At 36.0% G+C, this 27993-nt stretch overlaps 1 long non-coding RNA gene across 1 annotated transcript in view; it reads left to right on the forward strand.

Annotated features, from left to right (window-relative positions):
• LOC134761784 (uncharacterized) overlaps window positions 1-26005 on the forward strand; it is a 54645-nt gene extending 28640 nt beyond the window's left edge. Inside the window, exons 2-4 of the long non-coding RNA XR_010140912.1 lie at window positions 18424-18516; window positions 21865-21934; window positions 25134-26005. This is a non-coding gene — a long non-coding RNA (uncharacterized LOC134761784). The remainder of the gene's footprint in view (window positions 1-18423; window positions 18517-21864; window positions 21935-25133) is intronic.
• The last annotated feature ends 1988 nt before the right edge of the window (window positions 26006-27993 follow it).

Below are 27993 nucleotides of genomic sequence, written 5' to 3' on the forward strand. Positions count from 1 at the left end.
GTTGAAGCAGATAATTACCAAAAGTAATTTGTATTTTCTTTTCCTTGCTTATTGGAATTTTCTTATTGAATATATATAATATTGATAGCTATATGTTTTAAATTACTTCAAAAGAAAATGTTATTCAAGTCAGAAGAAGAAAATAGAATTCCTATTAAGTTTCACAGAGATTAAAGAACACACCTGGCTGTAAGCTTTCTTTCTAATATCATAGCCTTCTTAGGATGTGTTTTTATTATTTATCTTTGAATTTTTCAAAATGAGGAAAGAACTTGAAAGACGATTACAAAGTAAAAAAAAATTGGAAATGCACAAGGAATATAAATCCTGGAAAAAAAATACACTGATACTTAATCAGTAGCTTTTATATTCAATTTATTTTTCTAATTCCCTGACTTCTACATTATAAATTTTAAGAATTTTGTACATAGTGTGAAAATATGCTCTAACACACTAATAGGGCTAATGATATCACGTATTGAGTACTTGCCCTATATCAGGCCCTGTGCTATATATACTATATATACATGATTTTATTTAATCCTCATTATAACTGCCAAATATAGGCAAATTTATACCTATTTTATTCCCACAAGAAAACAACCTTAGAGCAGTGAAGGAAGCTGATAAAAGTTCTTTCCTTTGGTAAAGTAAGTATGTCCTTCTGGGCCAACATGAGAATTAATGTCTCTGTGTGCACCTGTACAATAAGACCTTCAATGTACTCTTCATGTAGTCCTAGTATGCAGTGTTTATCTGCATATTCCAAATATTACTTATTAATACCTGTGAATTCCACATATTACTTCATAATACCTATGAATGTTTCATTATATTTATACTTATCAAAAGTATATAGCCCACATACATATGGGCTAAAATTGTTTGAGGGACTGTTCTAAAACTTAGGTTTTAAAGCAGTAATGAAATTCATTATTTTATCTCTTTGTCCTCAATGTACTTTGCAAGTGACTTTATTTCCTTTAGTACAAGCCATGTGGTATGAGTATATCTCAGGATGAAGAACATGTTTTGGATTCTAAACTACACTAGAAACAGAATCACTAGTCTTCAGAAGCAAATTTGTTGTCCAAACTATGTGGTTAAATATCCCCATATGTGCAAATGCTGACAATTGTTTGATCCAGGGAGAGTTGAAAGAGAGCCTCAGAGATGATTATAAAGAGAAACCTGAATGAACAAAACCATCTCACTCAGTGGAAACCATCCAGTTCCCAGATAAGAAGTCATTAAAATTTCTGCTGACTTTCACTGGCAGAATGATAAAGGATTAGAAAAAACGATATTAAATGTTTTTAGAGCATACATTAATTGGATATATTCTCATAACTCTGCGACATACTACTATGACCAACCCTGTTTTACTGATGATGAAACTGAGAATTAATGGTTATATAATGTATCTGGGGTTAGTTACATCTCCTACATTGCAGGAGATTGAGCTAAGAGCAGGGACCAGGTAGACTGATACTCAAGGTTATACTCTTGACCACTGCACTGTACTGCTTTGAAATTGATTAAATATAGAAAACAGTATTTTAGAGAATTTATGTCTTCTTAGTCATTTGTTTATATATCAATATAAATAAACTCTTACTTAATGTTGTTGGCCACCCTGGTTATAAGATTTCCAACTTTTGGTGAATGTTTTCTTAGGCAATTATTTGCTAAGCCCCCTTTCCCCATTGGTACCCTGCCCTTATTTGTAGCCTCATTTCTTACTACACTGTCCTACTTTGAGCCCTCTGAGAGCTTCGTGGAGCCTCTTCTCCAAAAAGCTGAGAGAGGGATTCTATTTAGCCTGATTTGTTCCTGCTGTAAAAGTGTTTTAGGTTTGAAAACTTTCAATTATGTCATGAATGGGGAAACCTCTCTTAGGACCAGAAGGGGAAAAAATACAGTGATTTTAATTTTTTACCCCTTAACACAGAAAGAAAGAATAAGATCATTTTTCAATTAAAGGCTCTATCTTGGCCTAAGGATTTAAGATATTCAATCTCTAAAGAATTTGGCTTCCCAGGAGTGGGAACGTTAAATTTAAGCTATAGAATTGACTTGAATTAAAGCAAATTAGTAAAATGCATAATTTTACTGGATTTGTGGAGTTTGCTTTGGTAGAGATTTAGATTATATATGATTGCATATTTTTTTCTTTTTTGTTTTTCGGACCACAGTCATGTAATCAGTTCTATTATATTAACTGGATACACATTTTTTTTTCCATCATGATAGTGGTTGTTTCAATTAAATTAATCCAAGCCAAATCCAACTGATTCATTTGGGAAACAATAGGGTCACTTGACAATGAGAAAACAAAAAAGTTAAAGTGTAGAAAGAAATTGTAGTTCTGTGGGGGAAGCATTATATAATTAACTAAGGCATTAATATTATTTTTTTTAACTCACATACCAAAAGAAAGCTATATTTGGATATCAGAGTGCATTTGCTTCTCTGCCTGGGTAGGTGGTCTTTGATCACTTTTTCCTTTGTTGCCTCATTCTACCAGTCTATGTACCTCTGCTGGTTCTGTCTACCTTCTGCTCTCATTGTCTCCACTGCAGCATTTAAGCTTATCTGGCAGGGGCGGTAAATATTAGGTCTCATTATCATTTGGCCTTCCCCTTCTCCAGATCATGTGGCTAGTAGAGTGATCACATATATGTCAACTAAACTTGGGCATTTCCTCTAGTGCAAATTCTGAATGAAGAAGGACTCTGGTATAAGGGGCAAAACCAGGACTGTCCTGGGCAAACCATAGAGTTTTACCTATAGTATTGATTGCTCCTGCATTCCCCTCACTGCCAATATCCAGGAGTCAGCTCCTTCAATCTCAGGGAGTAGAAACTCATGTTGCTTCAAAGCGATAATTATTTCCTCCTCCACCATTCTGGCTTAATCCATTGATACTGAGTTTTTGTTTTGACTTTACTCCCAAATTTGTTCCAGTTACCTTTTATGTTCAGTGCTAGAATTCTGCCCTATAACCCCAACTAAGAGCTTGACATCCTTCCATAAACTCAGTAGTCTTCTGCTCTTACACCAAAGTTATGTATTTAAAGAGTAACACAGAGGCTGAGGCCTGTCCCCACTGAACATAAATATTGCTTGCTGCCTGACTGGTCACCTGTTGAAGCACTATGCATCCTGGTTTCCTTTGCTGTCGAAATCTATAAACTTGATGGCAATCTGCTGTCTCATCAGAGACCTAAGATACTGGCTGCTTTCTTAATGTTGGCACATGCTTCTGTACCTCCAGATCTTTGAAAATTTTATAACTACCTATATTTCTGGAGCAAGACTCTTCAGGTAGTTATTTCGTTAATTCTTGCCCTTCCATTTCAGATCAGTATATATCTAATATTACTCCCATGCTCTACTCATGGCCTATGTACCCTTGGAAGGACCATTATTCTGCTCACCAGAGGGCCAAATTTTACTAAGGACATTCCTATGTTCAACAACAATGTGGCAGACATAATTTGGAGTATAAATTTAAATATAGACTTGCTTGTGGAAGGGTAGATTATGAGAGATTGGAAGTGGGATTCATGCCAATTATGTCATTAAAGAGAACAAAAATGGAGAAACTAGAAAATGTTGGGAACTAATTTTATATTGATGTTGTATCAGTTAAATTTCACTGATGGTAAGCAACATAAATCAACTTTAAAAATTTAAGTGAAGGTGGAACTTGTTGGAGGAACATTGGAGCCATACGTAGAATGAAAAAAAGAGCTGTAATACTTTGGCTCTTAATCTTTGAGTACTGAGGTCCTCATTCCCCAGCTTCAGAATGTTTTGGAAGTTCACCACTGCCAACCCACTCCCTCTATGGGAATTTAACTTGGCTAAAGAGAGCTGACTTCCCAGGGGTGTTACCTTGATTAAAGCCCCACTCTGTTCAGCCTTATTCAATTTCCATCCCATGAATGGGGGATGTTTGATGGGGGAATATACCTTTTTCTCTTTGACTCCTTGCCTCAATTTGGGACACCTCTGAAGAGCCATCCTAGCTCCAGAGTTCTCCATAGGATTGGCTGAAGACTCCATTGCAACTGCACCACATCCCAACGTCTCCTACTTCCCAATATGTTTCATTTCACTGCCTTAGAGGAAGGTTTTGATCCCAAGATCAATCTTACAGAGGATGGAGCTGATTTATTGCTTTAATGAGATAACTCTACCATTAGCTCTAGAGATACTTGAAAGTATGACTTTGACTCTTGGAAAAGACTAGGGTAGTAGGATTTATCACATACTGTTAAAAGTCTGAAACTTCCCTGCCAAACCCCAATTTTATTTTATGTTTTTACTGATGGTTTCCAAATGTTTTAACTGGTTAAACAGCCTGGTTTGACAGCATGACCAGAGAGGCATAAAAATTTTATTGGAGCTTCTGCTTTGAGCTCTCCCAAAGCCAAACTTTCTCACATAGTTCTTGGTTGAATCCAGCTATGAAGTACAACCCTTACACATATGAGGCCCATGGGAGCTAGTGTATGGATATCTTTCTGACCATAATGTTTGCCTGTACTTGCTTTTTTTTTTTTTTAATGGCACTGTATCTTTTGTCTTTAAATAAAAGTGTTACATAAGTATGCTCTATCAGGTCTATGTGTCCTTTAAATATCTCTATATGGGAAATCTTTTCAATCCCTCAGTAAGCTTCCCACATGCAGATCTCATTCTCAGAGCCTGTTTCCTGGATAATTCTGACCTGTGGAAACAATGCACTTTTAGAAAGTGTGCTAATCAAATAAGCTCTGGTGTTTTCAACAGCAGAAAAGTAGAATTTCTCTACTAGGGTTTCCTAAACTCCTTTTGTCTTCTGTGTCTTTGCTATCGGTTGAATTGTGTCCTTCAAAATTTGTATGTTGAAGTTTTAACCCCCAGAACTTCAGAATGTTACTTTGTTTGGAAATAGGGTCATTGCAGGCATAATTAGTTAAGATGAAGTTATCCTGGAGTAGGGTGGGCCCCTAATCCAATATGACCAGTGTTCTAACATAGAGAGAAAATGTGAATACATACACACACACACACACACACACACACACACACACACACACACACTACCATGTGAAAATGAAGGTAGAAATAAGGGTATTGTAGCAGAAGCCAAGAAACACCCAGGACTGACAGCAAACCACCAGAAGCTAGGAGACAGGAGTGGATCAGATTTCTCCCTCAGAATACTCAGAAGGTTAGACTGACTCTACCATCACCTTGATTGTAGCCTTCAGAATGGTAAGACAATGAGTTCTGTTGTTTAAGCCACCTACTTTGTAGTAGTTTGTTATTGCAGTCTTAGAAAAATTATACAGTCTTTGCTTAAGATCCAAATTCCCAGGAAGGTAGTTCTGATTTGTCCACTGATCAAACAAACAAATAAACAAACAAAATTGCTACACTGAGACAAGGTAGCGAAGAATATTAGAAATGAATTTGAAGTTTCAGGCCTATTGATTAGAAAAAATGATAATTCTCCTCACTGGAAAACAGAACTCTGGAGTTGAAACAAGTTTTATGGGTAACACATTGTTTTATTTATTTGACTTTGTGGTAGTAATGGTACATCTATCTGGAGATACCAGCCGGAGATTAGAAATTTCTGGTTAGAGCCTGAGAGAGGGGCTGAGATTAAAGATTTACAGCTGACCCTTAAACAACAGAGGGGTTATGAGGGAGCCGACTCCTTGTGCAGTCAAAAATCTGAGTATAATTTTTGACTCCTCAAAAACTTTACTAATAGCCTACTGTTGACCAGAAACCTCAACAATAACATGAACAGTTGATTAACACATATTTTTCATGATATATATATCATATACTGTATTCTTATAATAAACCAATGGAGAGAAAAGAAAATGTTATGAAGAAAATAAGAAAGAGAAAATACATTTATATTACTGTACTATATTTATCAATACTGTAATTTTATATCACCTGTTTAAAAGACAAATTCTCTGAAATGGCGGGTGCCCACAGTGGCAGAACTCAATCTATGATACATATCAAGCAATTTAACTTTTTCTTGTAATGTCATGACTTGCTATTTGGGAGCACTTCCCAGCATCACTGGTGGCCCCTTGTGTGGGCCTCATGGTGTTACTCAAGATTATGATATTGCACTAAACAGATGAAAAATACTCTGGAACTTTGAAATTGCTTTTTAATGCAATACAAAATTTACTAGATACACCCACTTACATGGAGACATTAGCATCACAGGCGATTTAAGTGGATAGTTGCAACACTTGAGCTCACTGCAATAGCAACAGGAAGTAGCTACCATATTGTTATAGTAGTGCAGTATGTACTAAAGTGAATTTTATGCAATTATGATTTAATGCTGCATCTTTACTTTTGTTTACGTTTATCTGACTGTGAATGGTGCCATGTATGGTCTGTGTTTGTGGTCATAAGCTTTGATAAATTTTAACATTTTACAATAAATTCGTATGTATTTTATAGTAATATATGATAAAAGAGACTCATATCTAATCTCTAATATATTTTATGTATTCGTAACATACCTAAACTTCTTTTTATTTATTTATTTATTTATTTATTTTTTGAGACAGAGTCTCACTCTGTCACCCAGGCTGAAGTGCAGTGGCGCGATCTCAGCTCACTGCAAGCTCCCCCACCCGGGTTCAGGCCATTCTCCTGCCTCAGCCTCCCGAGTAGCTGGGACTACAGGTGCCTGCCACCACGCCCGGCTAATTTTTTTTGTATTTTTAGTAGGCATGGGGTTTCACCATGTTAGCCAGGATGGTCTTGATCTCCCGACCTTGTGATCCACCCGCCTCAGCCTCCCAAAGTGCTGGGATTACAGGCGTTAGCCACCGCACCCTGCCAACTTCTTTTTATTTTTTAAAAATATTTTAAATTACATGACTCATCTGCAAGTTTTTTCAAATTGTCACAGATTTCCAATTTTCTAATACATTTATTTTTTTTAAAATTCACATATAAGTGTATCCATGCAGTTCAAACTCGTGTTGTTCAAGAGTCAACTACATGTATGAGTGATTTTACAGAAGTGACTTTTGAAGAAATTGGATCGTTAATCATTGGCTGTGGGCCAGACCAGGAGTAAGCTCAACTGTACCTTAAAGATTGCACCATAGCAAAGCTATGATGGTTTCTGTGGGTAGTGCTGTAGGAATTGAGGGAAAAACAACTAGCTATTGCTGATTAGTAGCTTAAGTTTTCAGGTCAGCCAGAGAAGAGAGAAATTTACTCAAAAAAGTTAGGGTGCCAAATTTCGTTATAAGAAATAATCTGGGCTCAAGAACTTGGAGCCAAGGCCAAAAGCATATTATGGAGAGAAAAATTCAGCAAAGAAGTTACATTAAAATCTAGCTGGTGTCAATGCATTAATTCACTGGGGAAAAGAAGAGTCTTGTCAACAAATGGTATTGGGACAACTGCATATCTGTGTTCAAATAAATAAAGTTGGTCTCTTATATCACATCATATATAAAAATTAATTCAAAATGGCTCAAAGACCTAAATATAACAGCTGACTTATTAAACTCTTAGAAGAAAACATAGGCAGAATCTCATAAATATTTGTTAGGTAATAATCTCTTAGATACATCAGTAAAAGTACAAGCAATGACAACAGCCTAACAGATAAATGAGACAAAAATTAAAAATGTTTTGTAGTTTGAAGGACACCATCAAGAAAGTGGATAAAAAAACTCATAGAATTAAAATAGAGGCAAAGGATTCAACTAGACGTTTCTCCAAAGAAGAGATACAAATGGCATTAGACAGATGAAAAGATGTCCCTATAATTAACCATCACTGAAATGCAAATCAAAACCATGATTACATACCACTGATACGAACTGGAATGACTATGATAAAAAGAAAGGTAATAGTAAGTGTTGGTGAGAATGGAAAGAAATTGTAGAAGGTACAGTCGCTCTGGAAACAGTCTGGCATTTTTTAAAAAGGTTAAACAGAGCTTCCTCACAACCCAGTAGTTTCACCTCTAGATATATACCTGTGAGAAATAAAACATGCGTCCACATAAAACTTGTGGAACAGTATTCATAGTAGCATCATACATAACAGCCAAAAGGTGGAAACCATTCAAATGTTTATCAACTAAAGGATGAATGAAAAAAATTTGGCATATCTTTGTCATACAATATTATTGGACTACAAAAAGGAATGAAGTTCTGATTTATTCTACAATATGAATGAACCTTCTAACATTATGCTAAAAATCAGTCACATATTGTATGATTCCTTATACAGTTATGCATTGCTTAACAACAGAGATATGTTCTAAGAAGTTCATCATTAAGCCATTTTCTCCTCGTGCAAACATTATAGATTGTACTTCACAAACCTAGATGGTATATAGCCTACTACAGTATGATACGGTCTATTGCTCCTAGGCTACATACCTGTACAACATGTTACTGTACTGAACAGTGTGGGCAGTTGTAACACAATGGTATTTGTGTGTCAAAACATGTCTAAGCATAGAAAAGGTACAGTAAAAATTTGGAATAAAAGATTAAAAGAAAAGTACATCTGTATAGAGCACCTATTTTGAATGGGCTTTTCAGGACTGGAAGTTTCTTTGGGTGAGGTAGTGAGTGGTGAATGAATGTGAAGGCCTAGGACATTATTGTGCATTCTGTAGTCTTTATAAACACTGTACACTTAAGCCACACTAAATTTATTTAAAACATTTCTTTCTTCAATAACAACCTTAGCTTACTATAACTTTTTTACGTAATAACCTCTTGATTTTTTTAACTTTTTGACTCTTTTGTAATAATACTTAGGTTAAAACGCAAATACATTGTACAGCTGTACAAAAATTTTTTTTTAATATCCCTATTCTGTATGCCTTTTAGTTTTTAAAATTTTTTTTTTCTATTTTTTTACTTTTAAACTTCTTTGTTAAAAAACAGAGGCAAAAACACACATTAGCCTAGGCCTACTAGGGGTCAGGCGCATCAATATCACTGTCTCCCACCTATACATCTTGTCCCACTGAGATTTTCAGGGGTGATAGCATGCACAGAGCTGCCATCTTCTATGATAACAATGCCTTCTTCTGAAATACCTCCTGAAGGACCTGCCTATGGCTGTTTTACAGTGGACTTTAGAACATATATATATATAGAAAGAGAGAGAGAGAGAGAGGGAATATACTCTAAAATAAAAAGCTATGGTATAGTAAGCACGTAAGGCAATAATGTATAATGTAGTCATTTATGATCAAGTGTTATGTAGCATACATAATTGTATGTGCTAGACTTTTATATGACTATCAGTGCAGTAGGTTTGTTTACAGCAGCATCCCCACAAACATGTGAATAGTGTTTTCCACTATGACATTAAGACTGCTATGATGTCCCTAGGCAGTAATGATTTTCCAGCTCCGTTATAATCCTATGGGACCACTGTTGTATATATGGTCTGTTGTTCACCAAAACTGTTAAGCAGCATAAGACCATGTATAAAATATTCAGAATAGGGAAACCTAAATAGACAGAAGTTAATTAGTGGTTGCTTAGGGCTGGAAGGGGAAATTACAATGAAAAACTGCGGAGTTTCTGAATGATAAAAATGTTATAAGATTGTGGTAAGGGTTGCACAGCTCTGTATTGTACTAAGAACCTGTATTACAACTTATATATTTTCAATGGATGAATTGCGTAGTATGTGAATTCTATCTCAATAAAGCTGTTTTGAAAATCAAATAAGAATGGAAGTGTGGTGAGTGTAGACATGGAGAGTAAGTTTTAGCACTGGGTCCAGTTTTATGTGTGTGAAACATCAGGATCAAACAGACAACAAAAGCAGAGTGTCATGTTGCTAATTGATAAGAAAGATATAAGAAAATGCCTCTTTACTCACTAGCAAGAAGATATAACTGCTTTAGTGAGAAGTATTGGTAAATATGAAAAGATTTTATTATTTTTAAATAAATTTCAACTGTTCTATATTGAGCCCCCTCCGTCTTTTCTTCCCTTAACAGGATTTTAGCCATATTTCCTAACTTTTCCACTATTTTTGGCAATTAGAAAAGGCTAATTCTTGTGTTCAAGAATTTGCCCTTTATATTTAAAATTTAACTTTTATATGCAATGCAAAGTGATTCTCCTCTCTTCTTCCTAGAAGAGGCAGAAGCTGTGCAGGAGGGAATGTTGTCTGCCTCTCGGGCATTTTTCAGGCCTTCTCACTTCTCTCCGTCTCTTTCTACCACCTTTAAGTGGTGCTATCTCTGGGGTCAGTGATGAAGGAAATGAAGCAACAATGTTCTCATGCTTCAGAGCAGATTCCGGGTGCACACACACAGAGACCTGCACCCTTGCCCTTAGCACTCTGATGAGGACTTGACCTTGTGAAAGGTTGTGGCCATTCCCTTCCCATGTGAACTGGCCTTTGTTTACCCTTTCTCTGGTAGTTTTCCAAATACTTGTATTGGCTTCTTTTTTTAAAAGGTCAGTTTCCCTCTCCTGCTGCTATTTAGCCTTGATCATTGTTCCTTATGCTATTTTACTGAAGTCCTTGGAAAGAATGTTCAACGTAAGCAATTTCCACTTTGCTGTCTATACTATGAGTTACATATGAGCTATTACTTGTTACAAATTGTTAGTTCTAGCAACTTGCTGAGGAGGTTATTACGTCAAACTACTGTACATATGGGGTTGACTTTTCCTTTTTCTGATATTGTCTTGATTTGAGGGCTGTGGAAATTAAATTGTTAAAGACATCATCAGATATTGTCACCATACCTTCCACCCTCTTCTTTTCTCTTTTTTTGTTTGTTTATCTGCTGTTTTCTCCTATTTATCATTGCTTCCATCAAAATATCAGATTTAATTGAAACTCTATTCAAATTCAGCAAAATCATTAATAGCCGGAAATTATGTGTGCATTTCCTCATTAATTGTCTTGCTGCTTTCTATAGAGTTAAACCACATTATCCAGGTGGTGGTATGTTGAACGCAAAGGCACAATAAGCACTAAATAATTTACTTCTAGCTCTTCCAAACACTACCATATTCTCCAGTGACTTGGGCAGCAGTGGTGATTATATTTGTAGGCTTGTCTTCTTTGTCAAATCTGGCAGTGGCTTTTTTGACATCACTAAAAATGACACTGACAGTAGAGTCCTTGGGGTGGCCCACATGTATTATTTTTAAGGAAGCAAATGTCACAGTATTGTGGAAACAATCATATTACTGGCACTTAAAATCATACCTCACCATGTCAAGGTAAAAATAGCTTGGGACAACAGATCTGAGTTTGATTAAGAGTACTGTGGAAAACAGAGTGAGGTAGAAACCACACATTTTTTAAGTTCTTCTACCTAGTTCTCTCATTCCAACACCACAGAATACAGCCACTCAATCTATGAGCTGGCCAGGCATAAAAATTCTCACTTCACTTTACGTCTTCTGCAAGTAGACAATTTTGGATCTGCGGTTGCTAACATCTCCAGAGGCCAGGTAACACAGACTTTTGCATGACTTTCAGAGCCACAAAAGAAACATGGGGACCCACAATCGGGAAGGAATCATTCAATACCACTTGACTTGAGATTTTGAAGTATAATCCCCATTTCACTAATAGCCAAGTTAGAACATATGCTGGAAGAGACACACAAGTGAAAAACAAAACACACACATTTAACTGCATTCTTTATACTTGTAGAAAAAGCACATAATTTAACTATTCTTGAGCTTGCCTGATTGTCATGTACATAACTGGAAGAAGGAATTAAGTCTTGTTTTTATAATTAGACTACCAATGCAGAAGGAGAAGTTACACCAAGTCATGGGATATATTGAGCCCTTAATACTGGGTCCTACACCTACTTATGGTGTGTTTTCCAACTAACTACCTTTAACTGCATGAGAAGAGCATACCTGCCTGCATACACTGGGGAGGGAAAGTTGGGAGAGTGGGCATGGTTACAACAAATCTGTTTTATGTTGGGAGGCCAAGGCGGGTGGATCACCTGAGGTCAGGAATTTGAGACCAGCCTGGCCAACATGGTGAAACCCCGTCTCTACTAAAATACAAAAATTAGCCGAGTGTGGTGGAGGGCACCTGTAATCCCAGCTACTCGGGAGGCTGAGTCAGGAAAATCACTTGAACCCGGGAGGCAGAGGTTGCAGTGAGCCAAGATCGTGTCTTGCACTCTAGCCTGGGCAACAAGAGTGAAACTCCGTCTCAAAAAACAAACAAACAAACAAACAATTTTATGTTCCCAGACTTGAAGTCATAGCTTTCCTTCTCCTTTGGGACAGAAGAAGTCTACTAATCTCACTTTCTCTCCAGCTCTGGCTCATCATGGCTGTTTTTCTAATATATTTCTAACTCATCTATGTTCTTCCATTTTCTCCTCTCTCAATCTTCCCTTCCCACCCTATATGCTGATATCAGATAGACTAGCTTTCCTAAACTCATTTTAACAATTCTCTGCTTAAGAATCAGAGATGGCTTTTTGTTGTCTATCAAAGCAAGTCCAGTTCCTTAGCTTGGCACTTTATCCCTATCCACCAACACCCTCCTTCACTCTCATATCTTCACTTTATTCCTCATATCTCAAGGTTTCTCTCACTTCCTCCCCAAGCTGCCTCATCTCCCATCTAGAGTGTGTTCACATCACCTTGGATCCCTCCTCCAGTGTTTCTCAACTGTGGGAAACCATTATTTTGGCTGCCCTTCGGGATTCTGATTTGTTCCTCATTCCTTTATTCCATTAAAGAATCATAGCTTTTTGCTTATCCTACCAGACAGGGGTTTGTAAAGCTTTGCTTCCCTTGATTTGTGTTATAAAAGCAGAAGTTATTGGTTTGTTTTTTAAAAAATATATAAAATTGTTGTAATATTGAATATGCATTTCTTTCCAAGTAACAACCTTTCTTTCCACTTAGTGGATATCCTTCCTCCCTTGAAAATGACGGACATAGTTAATTCATGCATTTCTCTGCAGTCAGCATAATCTTAGCCTTCCCTGATGTCATCTTTACTCTCTCTTCTTTGAACTCCTATGACGCTTGTATATGACATGTACCCATTTATTACTTAGTTCTTGTGTGTTATTTCTTTTTCTTCAGTGAAATGGGTAAAGTTCTTGAGAACAGTAGCCATGTCATATTTCTCAATATTTCCATCTAGTCTAATGTCAGGCATGTGATAAATCCTTAAGTTCCTGTTATCAATTCGTTCTGCTGAATAATTGTAATTTTCTGCCATTTTAAACGTGTGTCTGTCTGAATCATGGATGCTAACCATGTTTGTAAAAGTCAAACACACTGATAATCCACGTATTTTATGGAGAAAAATTACAGTCTCCAGGTTCTGGGCAAATTTTGTTCACATGCAAAAATACTCAGAAAAATAACAGGAATAATTAAATACATGTTTCTGAGTTGAATGAGGTTTTAAAGGTAATCACTACCATGTATTTAGTGACAATTCTTCTCAGTGCCTAATAGTTTCTGGGAATTTGTGGATGGTTTACTCATTAAACTGTTGCCTACAATCTATCCCAACTTGTTTTGCCTACTCTAATTTCTCTCTTCACAAACTATCCCTTGTTCAGGCGGAAAAAAAAATGTGCATGAGGAATACTTTCCACATATCTTGCCAACCCTGTTAAGAAACATTTCATCTGTTCTTCCAAAACTAATGTTTACCTTTCCCCATAGATATGACTTTCATCTAAAATCTGATATTTTAGAAGTTTTCATTTACCACTTTAGAAGCAATATTTTGTCCATGTTACATAGGTATTCACTACCATTACTTTCACTGAATTCTGTATCAAATGTGATTATGAAACAGATCACTGGAATATACTGATAAGAAATAAATTAGCATACACCTATAGTACCCTGCATTTGTGTAGCTATGTGGATAATTCTACATTGCTGGGGGAATGCTACCATAATTTAAATAGAAAACAAGTTTTGTTTTCTAAATAAAGTTTAATGGTGTATCCAGAAATAATATTCTCCTATCCTTGGTTTTAAAGTGCTCAAGGAAGCACAAAAGCTTTCTAGGATTTCATGTATTCAAATGGGGTTTTAAACATATTATTTCATTTCTTAACAATTCAAGTACACTTATTACACATTTGCTTGTGCTTCCATAGATCACCAAGCTGACCTTGTACATATATAATAAATGGTCTTCAAAGACAATTTATGTTTTAAAGTATTTTCTTGATTTATGTTATTGGCTCACTGACTATTCTGAGGGAAAATGAGGTGGAATACTTCCAAATATGTCCTTCTCACCTTCCTCCTTACACCTCCCTTTCCTGCCAAAATCTTGTTTTTACAGTTTTATTTTGTTACTGATGCTCACTCTGTGTGGTCCTTTTCTAATAAGGAAATAGAAATAGGAAAACACACCCATTTATTTTCGCCTTTACTGTAATCCTGGCCTCTTGGGAATTTGGAGGTCAGTGATTTGCTCTCTGTCTCCCGCTCCTTCCGTTCTTCCCAGATAGGAACTTATTGGATGAAGAGAGAACAGTGGTGCTTTGTGACTGGGGGACTGGGCAGTGCTTGACCTAGCACTTTTCTCCAGGTGCATACACCTGCAGTTCACCGTGGCTGGATTGTTGGATCAGCCAGTCAAACAATTTATTCTTTTTAATGAATTAATTGGGCGTTTAACTTAAATGGCAAATCACAGTCCTGAATTGAAAGGGTAAAATGGTGATTTGTATAAGGATAACCTAAATTATTTGAAGAAAAATGCAGAGCAGTGTCATGCTCAGTATACATCCTGGAAAATAGAAAAACCTAATGTCATCTGACTTTGCCATTTCAGAGATAAAGTGTTAAATGATGACATTCCTGTGTTTATTTTATTACCCAGATATAATGTATGAGTGAAAGTTTAAATGGAATACTTCCAAAATATTAGTGTTGAACTGGATTCAAATTTTGGGGGAAAAAAACAATTCTTTTAAAAGGGCAGATACACTGGAGATTGAACACAATAAAATCCTAGAAATTATAAGTTTAGCTTAAAACTCCACCATTAATACATCCCTTTAGAATATAACAGAGAACAATACAATACATTCTCACATTGCCACAGTGCCCTTTGTTCTGCAATCCTAGAGAACTTAACGGCAAATACAGTTAAAATTAACAACAGAGCAACAGATTTCCTAAAGGAATTATTGTAGACAGATGGAGACGAAACAAATCAGCTTAAAGTTTAGATTGAAGAAATCAACCATGGGGGCTTTCTTTATTTCATTTCACAATGCATTCAAAGTCAGAGGACTCCCGATATATAACTGAGTTACAATTTGGCTGGTAACTAAAAACAATTGATGTTCATTTAATGTGTTATTTACAGGCACTAAGCACTCATCACACATTAACTTCTTTAACCTCACAAGGATTCTATGAGATGGTGTATTCGTTTCCTAGGCATGCCGTAATAACCACCACACATTCGGAGGCTTAAAACAACAGAAATGTATTCTCCCCAGTTCTGGAGACTAGAACTCCAAAATCTAGCAAAGCTGCACTACCCCTGGGGTCTCTTGGGGAAAATCCATTCCCACTTCTGGTGACTGTTGCATTCCTTGACTTGTGGCTGCATCATTCTAATCTCTGTCTGCACGGTCACATTGCCACCTCCCCTCTTGTCTTTGTCTCCTCTGTGTATCTTTTATAAGGACACTTGTCATTGAATTTGGGGCCCACACACATATTTGAGGATGATCTTTTCATCTCAAGACCTGTAGCTTAATTACATCTGTGAAGACCCTGTTCTCAATTAAGGTAACATTCACAGGTTCCCAGGATTAGGATGTGGACAGATCTTTTAGGGGTCATTCAACCCACGGCAGCACTGTCTTCAGTTTACAGATTAAGAAAATAAAGAGAATTAGTTAAATTGTATTGGACTACACGTAAGGTATGAACATTGTATGAAGTGTTTTACATACACTGTACCTCCTATCTAATGTTCATAACATCCTATGACATAGCTCTAATTATTATTATTGGCATTTTACAGATAAGGAATCTGGGCTTCTTCAATTTAATTTACTTAATATCACCCAGACAAAAAATTTACTCCCTTTCTGAAGGCAGATTGCTAGACAAAATAAATAATAATTATTTATTTATACAATTATATATTTATTACATAAATACCTGAAATATATAGTATATCAGATAGTTTTAAGGGTTATCAAAAAACAAAAGAAAAAGGGAGGATAGAGAATACTGTGAACAAATTACGTTTTTAAATAGGTGGTCAGGGAAGGTTTCACTTAGAAGAGATCATAGATGGAAGGAGAGGAGAGAGTGGGCTATGTAGAAATCTGGGAGAAGGGCATTCCAGGCAGAAAGAACAGCAGGCGTAAACTCCTTGAGGCATGTTCAGTAACTACGATAATGAAAAGTAGCATATGTCTGTGTGACTATGTGTGTGTGTGTACAGTACTGAGAAATACTGGCTTCTCTTTTAGACAAGTGAAGTATGAAGTACCTAAAGGAATACACAGATGTGAGTAGAGTAACATATATGCCTCTAGATCAGTAGCAAGATCTATGCAGGAGAACAAAACTTGGAAGTCACTATCAAATACAATACTCCAAATCCAGTGCTCATTGCCCCATACCAGGAGGAAGCAATTTAAATAAACAGTACTTTTGTGCAGAAAGTGCCAAATTGTACTGTGTTGACAACTGCATTTTTTAAAAAAATGACTTTTAGAGTTAGTCTTCCTATTGGCACACTCAATAAACTTCAAAAAATGAAAATACATGCTCATAGAAATATGAAATAAATTTACATAGGTCTAACCCTTAACATGCTAAAATCATGGACTCAAGTGGGTTATGCTCATTATCAAAATGTCATTTATCTTTTGTCTTTACAATGCAGTTGATGTGAGCATGGCACTTTAACGTCAAGTGTGGTAGAGTAAGCATGCCTAATGCTGGACATCTGGTTAAGCAGTTCAGTGGAACTCCAGAAGGTAGAAAATTGGATCTACACAGCCTAATACCCTCTCTGTAACTGGAAGTGAAAGATATTTTTTTCCGTACAATTTTGACTTCTAATGAAATCAAAACTTCTTAAATGCAGAAACAAGAAAAGCCTTCTCAATTTACTAAGCTCATTCTTGATAGTTATAATTATCAGACTCTACCTAACAAACCAAATGACTCATAATAGATCGTGGTATTTATGTAGTCTTACTCTTCTTTTCTGCCATTCATTGAATGGAACCATTGCTACAAAGAAATTCTTGCTGGGTTCTGTACATGTGCATGTTTCAAAAAGAATTGTGTTTATAGCAGTACAGTCACGATTGCAGAATTTCCTTACATTTTAATATATAATTTGCCTCTCTTTGCTGCAGGTGGAGCACAGGAATGGGGTGAAGGAGGGAGTAGACTGCTTTGGAATGTCAGTCAAAACGGTGGGAAAATATAATCAGGGCTGGGGCTAATGCAAAGCACTCGGTGAACCTGCCTTGGTTAATGGACAAAGCCAAAATTTAAGCAGGGAAATTGAGACTGGAGCTGCCTAGAGGGAAAGCAAAAAGCCTAGTGGTGGGACAAGGAGAGTGCAAAACTGAGGCACAGAGCCAAGAATGTGGATAGTAGGAGGGGAGTCTGAACATCAGCAGATTAGGACCAATGAAGAGTTGTAGGAATTGAACCCCAACAATGATGTAGATGTCAGCTGTCACTTGTGGTTTGTTACTAGGGAGCGTAATGCTTATACTAGCCATGAAGGATTTGTTAGGAAATGTGACCTATTAATTTCTAAGAGACATTGAGATAATTATGATCTTTTGTATAGACTATGTACTAGTTCTTCTTTCAGGTTTTATTTTATTTTATTTTTTGTTAGTATGTTTTCATCTTAGAATTTTCTTTGCTGTAACTCTTTTCTTATCCAGAAATGTTCTTAGTCTCTGATTATCCCATGAATGACTGGTGTTCTTTCCTGCCATTCAGATCTTACCTTAAATTGTCATTTCTACCAAGAAGCTTTCCTGACAACACAATCTAAAGAATCTGTTTAGGACTTCCTCCATAACATCTCTAATTTTTAGCATGGGATCCATCCCACATTTCTTCCCTCTTTCCATTCTTTCTTCACTTCCTCCTTTCTGCCCACCTTTCCTACTAGATTTCAAGTTTCATGAGAGTTAGAACCTTGACTGTCTGATATCCTATGGTAGCTTCAGCACAGAGGAGAGTGATTCTTAATATTCCTCAATAAATATTTTAATTAAATTATAAATAGATGGATATTTGCTGCATTAACAATTACTTCTTAAATGTGCTTGTTTTGTTGCCGAGCTTTTAATGTTTTTTTGTTTGTTTGTTTGTTTTTTGCACTGTATTAAAGAGGAGCCATTGAAGAATCCTGTTGTCCTATCCCAGAAGGATCAAGGGGACAACACTGATATCCTGACCGCTGACCATCCACCACCACTTAAAGGTATCTATATTTTATGGCACAGGAAATAGGATGTATTAGTCATTCATTTCTTAATAGTAGTAGACTGCATAAAAACCACTTGTAATTCTTCCTGTTTATTCGAAACCAGAGGTCCCCAAACCCCCGGCTGTCTACCAATACCAGTCTGTGACCTCTTAGGAACCGAGCTGCACAGCAGGAGGTGAATGGTGGAGAAGCGAGCATTATCGCCTGAGTTCCACCTCCTGTCAGGTCAGCGGCAACATTAAATTTTTATAGGAATGTGAACCCTATTGTGAACTGTGCATGTGAGGACACTAGGTTGCGTGCTCTTTATGATAATCTAATGCCTGATGATCTGAGGTGGAACATCCCAAAACCATTGCCCCTACCCACCCCGGCTATGGAAAAATTGTCTTCCATAGAACTAGTCCCTAGTGCCAAAAAGTTGGAGGACTCTTCTAAACCACTAGCATTACGTGCTTCTAAGATATTTCCCAGAAAAGGGAAAGTGGGCAACAAATAGTATTATAAAAGCACCTCCATCATCTTGATCTCATATTTAAGTGGTTGATAGGAGGACTGCTGAAGAAAGAAAGGTTAGTTAGGATTCTCATGCACAAAATATTAATTTTGTTTCTAAGTAAAAATAATAAAAATCCTAAATAGAAGTATTATGTGTCCCTGACCATTTAAAGAGGCAAAACCTAAGATCAAAAATTATTAACATCGTTCACAGTCTATGCTTTACCTGTTTTTCATTAGAATCACCTGGGGGCACTTTTAAATAATACAGGTACTGGGTTCCATACTCAAAGATTGTGATTCCACTAGTCTGTGTGGGACCAGGGCATTTATAGATAGCCTTAAGTTCCTAACACAGATACATTTTAGGAATGGTAATTAGAGTATTGTTTATAATGGAGAAAGATTGAAAATGATTTAAATATCCTTAAAGTGTTGTTGTCATAGCAGATTTAATAAGATGGGAAAATATTGACAACATATTATAGCATGAAAAGCTTAGGTTTACATCAAAGAAGAGAAAGCAAATGGTCCTGCTTAAAATAGATGTGTTATTTTTAAAGTTTCAATGATACGTTCTTTCTTTTTCACTGAAAAATAAAGTTAGTTAAATTAGGCTTTTCTGTGTCTCCTAATTGGTGTTCCTTTTTAAAAGTTTTAAAATTTCTTTATTGACATAATAATTGTACATATGGGGTACGCAGTGATGTGATACAGATAAGTATAGTGATCAGATCAGAGTAATTAGTGTATCCATCATCTCAAACATTTATCTTTCTTTGTGTTGGGAACATTCAGTAATTGATTTTACTTTGTGGAGTGTGAGCCATACTATTAAAAGAAGAAGAAGCAGCCAGGTGCAGTGGCAAACACCTGTAGCTCCAGTTACTCAGGATGTTAAGGCAGGAGGGTCGTTTGAACCCAGGAGTTCAGGACCATAGTATGTAATGATCTTGCCTGTGACTTGCCACTGCACTCCAGCCTGGGTAGCAGAAGGAGACCTTGTCTGAAAAAAAAAAAAAAAAAAAAAAAAAAAAGAGAGAGAGAGAGAAGAGTTCAGCACCGTGCTGCTGCCTCTGATTCCTGCGGGGAGATGCTGAGTTTGACCTTGCCCCACCTCCTTGAGGCGCAGAATTCTCAGACCCGCCGAGTGGAGGTGGACAAACAGATCTTTGTTACCATTATCTTAGACTTTGGGACACAAAAATTTTTCAGTTCCAGAGCCTAAAATGCTACTAAAAATGGAGCAAATGATAACCTAGACTGTGGGCACCTCAGAAAAAGAACAAGACTCAGTTAAATTTCTCAAAAACAAAAAAAACCCAATAGTATCCTTTTTTCCTTATTTAAAAAGGTTGAGGGAGAGAATAACTTTCTTTATCCCTTCCTGGGCCTGGGTCTGTCTCTGCAGGACAGGAAGAATCTTGATATTACTTGTTAAGCCCTGTTGTCACTGTGCTTTTAGAGAAAAACAAAACATTATACTCGGAAGTTTAGTGATTATCTGCTCTGGCTGGCCATGCTTTAAAGGTGAAGCAGCTTAGGCCCAGGGGTCCTGCAGCCAGCCATAGACCAAGGCAGTTTCTGCTCAGTCCACCTGCAGCCTTGTCCTGCCTGCCTGACAAGGCTCAGAGTGATTGTCTCCCAAACAAGTCCAGGGAGGTAAAGTCAGAACACTGAGAAGGAAAGGAACCTGTAAAACACAGGACAAACACTTAAGTTATCTGAGCTGAAGAGACCTATAATGAGAAGACCTTGCGTGCCAGGTTTTGTGCTCTCAAGGATCAGCAAAGCATAGATGCTATGGCCCGGCTAGTCCTACTGGCGTAGGAGGCAGGACTCAACTCCAGAGGTGGGGCCAGACACTAGATCAGATTGAGGACTAGCTAAAACAAGGACAAGGTGGAAGCAGCTTTCCTTAAGACATGCCCACCAATGTGCCATGTCAGCTTACCATTGTCATGGCAACACTCAGAAGTTACCATCCCTTTCCATGGCAGTAATTTGATGACCTGGAAGTTATTCCTCTTTTTCTAGAAATTTCTGCATAATCCCCCTTAATTTACATGTAATTTAAAGTGGTTATAAATATGACTGCAGAACTGCCTCTAAACTGCTACTCTCAGCACACTATGGAGCCCTGCTCTGTAGGAGCAGTCATGGAGCTGTAACACTGCTGCCTCAATAAAGCTGTTTTCTTCTACCACCAGCTCAGTGTTCAATTTTTTCTTGAGCAAAGTCAAGAACCCTCCCAGGCTAAGCCCCAGTTTGAGACTTACCTGTCCTGCATCACTAACTTACTAATGTACTAAGATTTTTAGGAATCCAGAAAAAAAATTAACTAATCTAAAATACACAGGGTGGATGAAGTTGAAGTTGAACTTTTATTATCTCAGTTAGCATGCAGTGAGGACTCAAGATTTTATTGTCATGGTCCTATAAAATTTGATGGAAAGAAAATGTATGCAAAGGATGAATCAAGAGGGAAAAAATGTTTAAGTCTTTCATTAAAGAAAAGACACTTAACACAGTGCAAGCCTTCAATACTGTGCAGTGGAGTGGTGTATGTTAGGAGAGTTTAGACCTTAGAAGGAATAGGAATACATATGAAATAATCAACATGAGTCTTCCACACCTGCATTTACCATGGAGCATTTCTATTCAGTAATAAGGCAGGTATTTTATTTTACTTTATTTTATTTATTTCAGCTTGTCAAAATTAACAAGGCTAAAGCTATGGTTGCAAATTTACTTTCCCAACAAGTAATATCATTCATAATACCACTGTCCTATAAGGAAAGGAACAAGGAAGTGACATGTTCACTTTAACCTTTTAAATTATAGTTTTAAAAAGAATAACAGAAAGAAAGAAGTGGCTGAAACCTAAATGCCATATGGAGAAGACAGCTAATTGGTAAGAAAATAATTTTTATTTCAGGTTTTGAATGGGTAATAAAAACAACTGAGAGGAAGGAAAAATAACACTGTACAGTAGGTGGTGGCAGTTTCCTCTGAAGTAATCATGCATTAAAGTATAAAGTTGTACGTAGCTTGGAGAAGTGTGCTGCTTCTCAGATACTCAATTGGTTAAAGGCAAACAAGCTAGTATAAAGTGGTTGAGTACAAAGATGTCATTTCCTCATCGCATCAAATTAAAGAGGGTTGTAAAGTTTTTCTGTGTGTGACACAAACAGTGGTGTGCTTTACCTACTGCCAGCTTGGATCACTGTGATAGGACTTGCTGGTAAACATCACTGCATCATGGATTTAAAGAGGTGTCACCTCTTTTTCATTTGGCTGGAAGATGACAATCAGCAGACAAGTGTCTCCTGATACTCATAGAAGGGAGCAAAACAGGAGATCAAACGTTTCTTACTCTCTACAAATAACTGTCTGCAAATGCCTGGGTCTTTCAGGATTCCAGAAGATAGTGAACATTTCTCAGCTGGTGAAGCACTGCCTCTTTGACTCTGATGTCTGCATCTTATCATAGTGTGCAAATTATTTAGCAACTGCCACATTATTTATAGGTATGAATTGAACAAATTAATCTCATAAATAATTCATTTGGGGGGCTGTGAATTAGCAGGGAACCACAGTAAAATAAAAATCTACTTTTATGAAGCTGATATCAATTGTCATTGTGAGTTAGATTCAATCTTTTTTCAAACTACATTTTAGCATACAGCATGTGGCCTTTTTTAGGTTTAGAACCAAGACTGTGCGGATGAGGTGAATACAAGTATCTAGACAATCTGTTGGAGTGCTCTAAAAACAATAAAAGGAATATAAGTGGGGAATTCTGGTGTGAATTATCCAGATAATTGCTGCAATTTTTCAATTCACCTTGGGTGCATAGTTTTTTAAAAACTGTCTTTTTCCTTAATGAGAGTTCTGAAATATACAGACTCATAAGATGAAATAGTTTGATACAAAAGAAAGTAGGTCTTGTCCTAACAGAGCAGCAGGCTGTCAAACTATTTCATCAATCAAAAAGCCAAGAACAGGCCTTAGATACCCCAAAATTTATCTTTAAAACTGGAAACAGAGGGAAAAATTTTGCTTCCCTACAGTGAGACATAAGAATGTCACTGTAGACCTGAGAGAAAGACAGTCGCAAGTTTGTTTGCTAGTAGACTCCTAGGGAGCTGAACACAAAAATCCAATAAATAATTAGCTCTCCTGTGACAGGCTTCTGAATTACTGTGATACATTAATTGGAGAAAATTAGCATGAATTAAGGCAAATAACTATAACATGTAATTTATTACTTACTAAGCATGGTGCTGCAGTGGAAGCTTCGGATTTCCCTTAAGATTGCTTTAACAGCTATAATGCATTCCTTAATTTACTCTGTGGAAAATCAATTTTTTCAGAGTTCATTAAGCACCAATATGTTACAATGCAACTCTCTAGAGCATAGAGCCTCAATACATTATGCAAATCCATGCCAGTGTGGCACCAATATGTAAATAGCAGTAATGTTATTGTCAGTTTCCTATTGATAAGTCTGACCAGAATGAGAATACCTAGAACTTCTTGAATTTGTTGACATGTTTTGTGTGGTTGGGGCTGTTGCATGCTGTCCTTCACTGAATATAATGCCAATATTTCTTGCAAGGTATAGGAAGACTTTCATCAATGACTGGAAACAGTGTCATTTCCATTTAATTCCGTGCCTTCTTGTCTATGCTAACCAACCAATCAACAAGTGTTTATTAAGTATATATTATGGGCCTAGTGGAGTCCCTTCTGAATTTTAGGTGATAATAAGCTTTATTTACCTAATTTGATCCAGAGAAATCATTTAGGTCATCAAAGCTGCAATTTCATGGAAATACATCTCAATTCCCCATTTCACTTGGCGTCAATTGACTTAGGTCATATTAACAAAAAAAATAACGTGGTTCAACTGAAAATAATTTTGTAAAAAGCAGTGTATTCAAGAAAAGTATAATTGAAGCAATTTGTTTGGCTTTAAGACTTAATAGAATTATTATTATAAAAATTAATATCCATAATATCTGATTTTTCAAAAGTTATTGATTTTGTTTTCCCAATAAATAGCAATTCTGTAATCCTTTATGACTTATTTTTTAAATGTTTCTTTTAGTTTCGAATTAATTTTCCACTATTTATTTTTTCTCTGGGTTATTTATACCATTAAAAAAATCAATTAAGTCTCAATGTTTAGAAATAATAGAATGCTATGGACTGAATTTTATCTCCCCAAAATTCATATTTTGAAGCCCTAATCCCCAGTGTGATAGTATTGGGGATGAGGATTTTGGGAGGTATTTAGGTTTAGATAAGATCATGAAGGTGAGGACATCATGATGGAATTAGTGCTCTTATTAGAAGAGATACCAGAAACGTGCTCACACACTCTCTCTCTCCACCATGTGAGGATACAGGGAGAAAGCTCTTATCTGCAAGCCAGGAAGTGAACCCTTGCCAAAGCCCAACCATGCAGGCACCCTGATCTCAAACTTTCAGACTTCAGAACTGTGAGGAATAAGTTTGTGTTATTTAAGCCATCCAGTTTATGGTACTTTGTTAAGGCAGCCTAAGATGGCTAAGACATTGGGTAACAGTTGGAATAATATAAATGTCTACAATTTGGTTGGTTGTATACAAAAATTATGTTGATTTAGAAAATATTAGGTAGAATATAATTCTTTTTTTGGTACCAAAATACTCTTTCTATATTATATATATATAATATGTATATAAAATATATAAATATATATTTGTATATATAAATATATAATACATAATACATAAATGTTATCATTTATAGAATACAAAGATATATAATGTATACAATATATTATATACTATATATTATTTATTATATTATATATACATATAATAAATGTGTAATATATAAAAAATATAATATATAAAATATAATATGTATAAGTGCATATTATATATACATTTATGGAGGATGGAGGATATATATCTAGGAGTTGTCTGCAATGAATACTTTCGTTTCCTGTAATAAATAAGAGCTAAATATTATTTAAATGAAAGGAATTATATAGGACCATACGGAATTATTTTCCCTACTGATTCTATTTCTTCTTTCTTCCCTGCTTACTTGGTTCTAGCCACACTCTCCTCTTTGGTCTTTCCTGGTACACAGCATACAAGCCCACAGATTGAGGACTCTGCACTTGCTGTTCTCTCTGCCTGGAGCTCTATGGCTCCAGATAGACTCCTGCCAACTCCTTCGCCTTGTTCAGGTTACCTTCATTAAATGTCAGCTTAAATGTGTGCCTACTTTTTGCCCTACCTGGAATTGCAAGCACCTCTCACCACTGTGCTCCCATTCTCCTTAACTTAAGCCACTTTTATTTTCATAATAAAGCCACATATTTTTTCTTATTATATCATAATCACACTGTATAATTTATATTTTATTACTTTTGTTTGTATACTTATTCTATGTTTCTGTTCACAAGGATGTAAACCCCATGAACACAGAGATCTTTGATTGTTTTATTAACTGATTTATGCCAAATGTTTGGAACAATGCCTGGCACACAGCAGATGTTTGATAAATATTTTTTTTCTGAATGAATAAATACGTTTTAGCCAAATATGCTGACTCTGCTTGTTTGGTTATATTTATGTGTGTGTGCATGTATGTGCAGGAAAAGAAAGGAATTAGTTAATACCAAATCTATAAAATGGGAAAAATAATGCTTACCTTATAGTGTTGTTATGAAACTCAACTAATATAAAATATGTGAAGGGTCTAGCATAAAATGTGGAGCATAATAAGCATTCAATAAATGGCATTCTGTTTTATTTACCATCTGGTTGCCTATTGTTGAAGGTTGGCTCTTTAATGTGCAAATTAAGGTGTTTTATTTCCTTCATATATCAATTACGGTCTATTTATTTATTTCTAGATAAAATCCTTTGATGGACATTTAACCTGTGCCAACTATTTACTAAGAAAAATATTTATATTCTGTGCTCCCAGTTTTTTTTAATATATTTGCTTGCTCTTTTCCTTTATAGCACTTAATTTGAAATTATATATTTTTTAAACCATGAATTTCTTTAATATTTGTTTTCATACTACACTATAATTTCAGTGAAGACAGGTGCTCACGTGACTTACCTTACCTTTTTATATTTGGAACCTGGCACAGTGTGCTTGTCACATAGTAGGTAACATATATGAAATGAAAGAAACACCAAAGGCCTGAAAATAAATAGAAATGATAAAGCAAAAATGAAGGGAAGCCATCAGGAAATTTGAAAATGGAGAAAATTGCTTAAAATTGTTTTTATGGGATGACAATATGATCAACTCCTCTCTTTCTCTATCTATATACATACACACATACACACAAGCATACACACACACACCAAATAGTTTGATGTATATGTATATGTGTATATATATATATAGTCGTTTTTCCACTAAATTGTGGACTTCCTTGTTTTAAGCCAAACTCCTTTCACTCAGTTTGTCTGATATAAAAAGACACAAACTCAGTTTAGTTGATTGGTGTGCTAGCAGTGTTTTCTACACTGTAATTCACTACCTGATTATCAAGTATACTGATGGTGATTAACTATTTAATTATAAAGAAATTGGTCATAATAATAGGCACAAAAAAATTAAGGTTTATAGGCACCAAAAAAGATCTTTTTTTTTTTTTGGTAGGGAAAATACCCTGAATTTTTCCATATTTTCTGCAATAAATAAATCCTTTGTCAGTTTTGGTAAATGAGTATTACAGTGAGCATGGGTAAGATGTTCTATACTTTTTCTAATGAAAAATTGGGCTGAGGATTCCAATACTGCTGTTTCTCGGCTGGACAGCATTTGTTAGTGTATGCTACAATTTTACCTAGAAATGAAGGGAGTTTGGGAATGAGAGAAATTTTGATGCTTCATTATTTATATAATTTTTATTTTATTGGTTTTTAAAATGGAAATACAATGCAAATTATATGGAAAGTAAAACTGATGAGAATTAGAAGGAAAAAAATTAACTCATAATTCAAAAAAATTGGAAATAGGGAAAAAGAGTCCAACAAACTACTAGAGTAAAAGTTAAAAAAAAATCGCTGCTAAATTCAACATAATCTAATTGTCACGAAGAAATCACTAGAATGTTATTTCCATGCCTAGGATACATCATGTTTTCATCACTGAATTCTTAGCACCTAGAACAGAATGAAAAAGGAGTCAGTCAGGAAGTTGGCTAGAGAAGTAGTCTTTCAAGTATGTCAAAACATTATCGCGGCATCAGATATCTCTGGAAACATAACAAGATGGTGAAAATGGTGTTTCCTTATTTTCTCTCAGGAAAAATATTCTATGAAACAGAAAGAAATATTTTGTTTTAGCTTGGAGGGTGTAATAAAATATGGCGGCTTCTCAGGTGGTGGATGTAGTTCTCTGAGGGGCTTTGGCTTTGCTGAATACTGTGTGGATTTTTAAGACCAAGCTGATTAACCTGGACTAAGATGAGGTACGAAGCTCTGTATTAGTCTAACCATGCAGAGCAGTGGCCCCTTTCCCGTTTTCACAATGAAATTATTAGCCTCTATCCTAAATGCATGGAAAAGAAATATTTAGGGACTATCACTTTTAAAGGGTACCCTATTGATCATGCCTTGCTTTAGGATCCCACTGTTTTCATAGTACTTTTGTCCCTACAACACCTAAACATTGTGACATTCTTTTCTGGTACAGTTACCATCACACTGGAATGACTGTGAAAGATTTCAAGTCTCTGGGAAAAAATTCAGATGCAAAGGAGGCTGGGGGAAAATACATTTGTTTGTGAAAGGTTTGATTTCATGACTTCATGGCTTCATATGAACATAGATTATGTGGAGAAATTCTGACACCTCTGGAATGCTTAGAACAGAGCTAATGAAATTTTGACAACAAGTGTCCATAAATATGTATTTTACAAGTAGGTTTTGTGAATGTGTTTG

This window comes from Pongo abelii, chromosome 6 (genome assembly GCF_028885655.2).
Source record: "Pongo abelii isolate AG06213 chromosome 6, NHGRI_mPonAbe1-v2.0_pri, whole genome shotgun sequence".
NCBI classification, from domain to species: Eukaryota; Metazoa; Chordata; class Mammalia; order Primates; family Hominidae; genus Pongo; species Pongo abelii.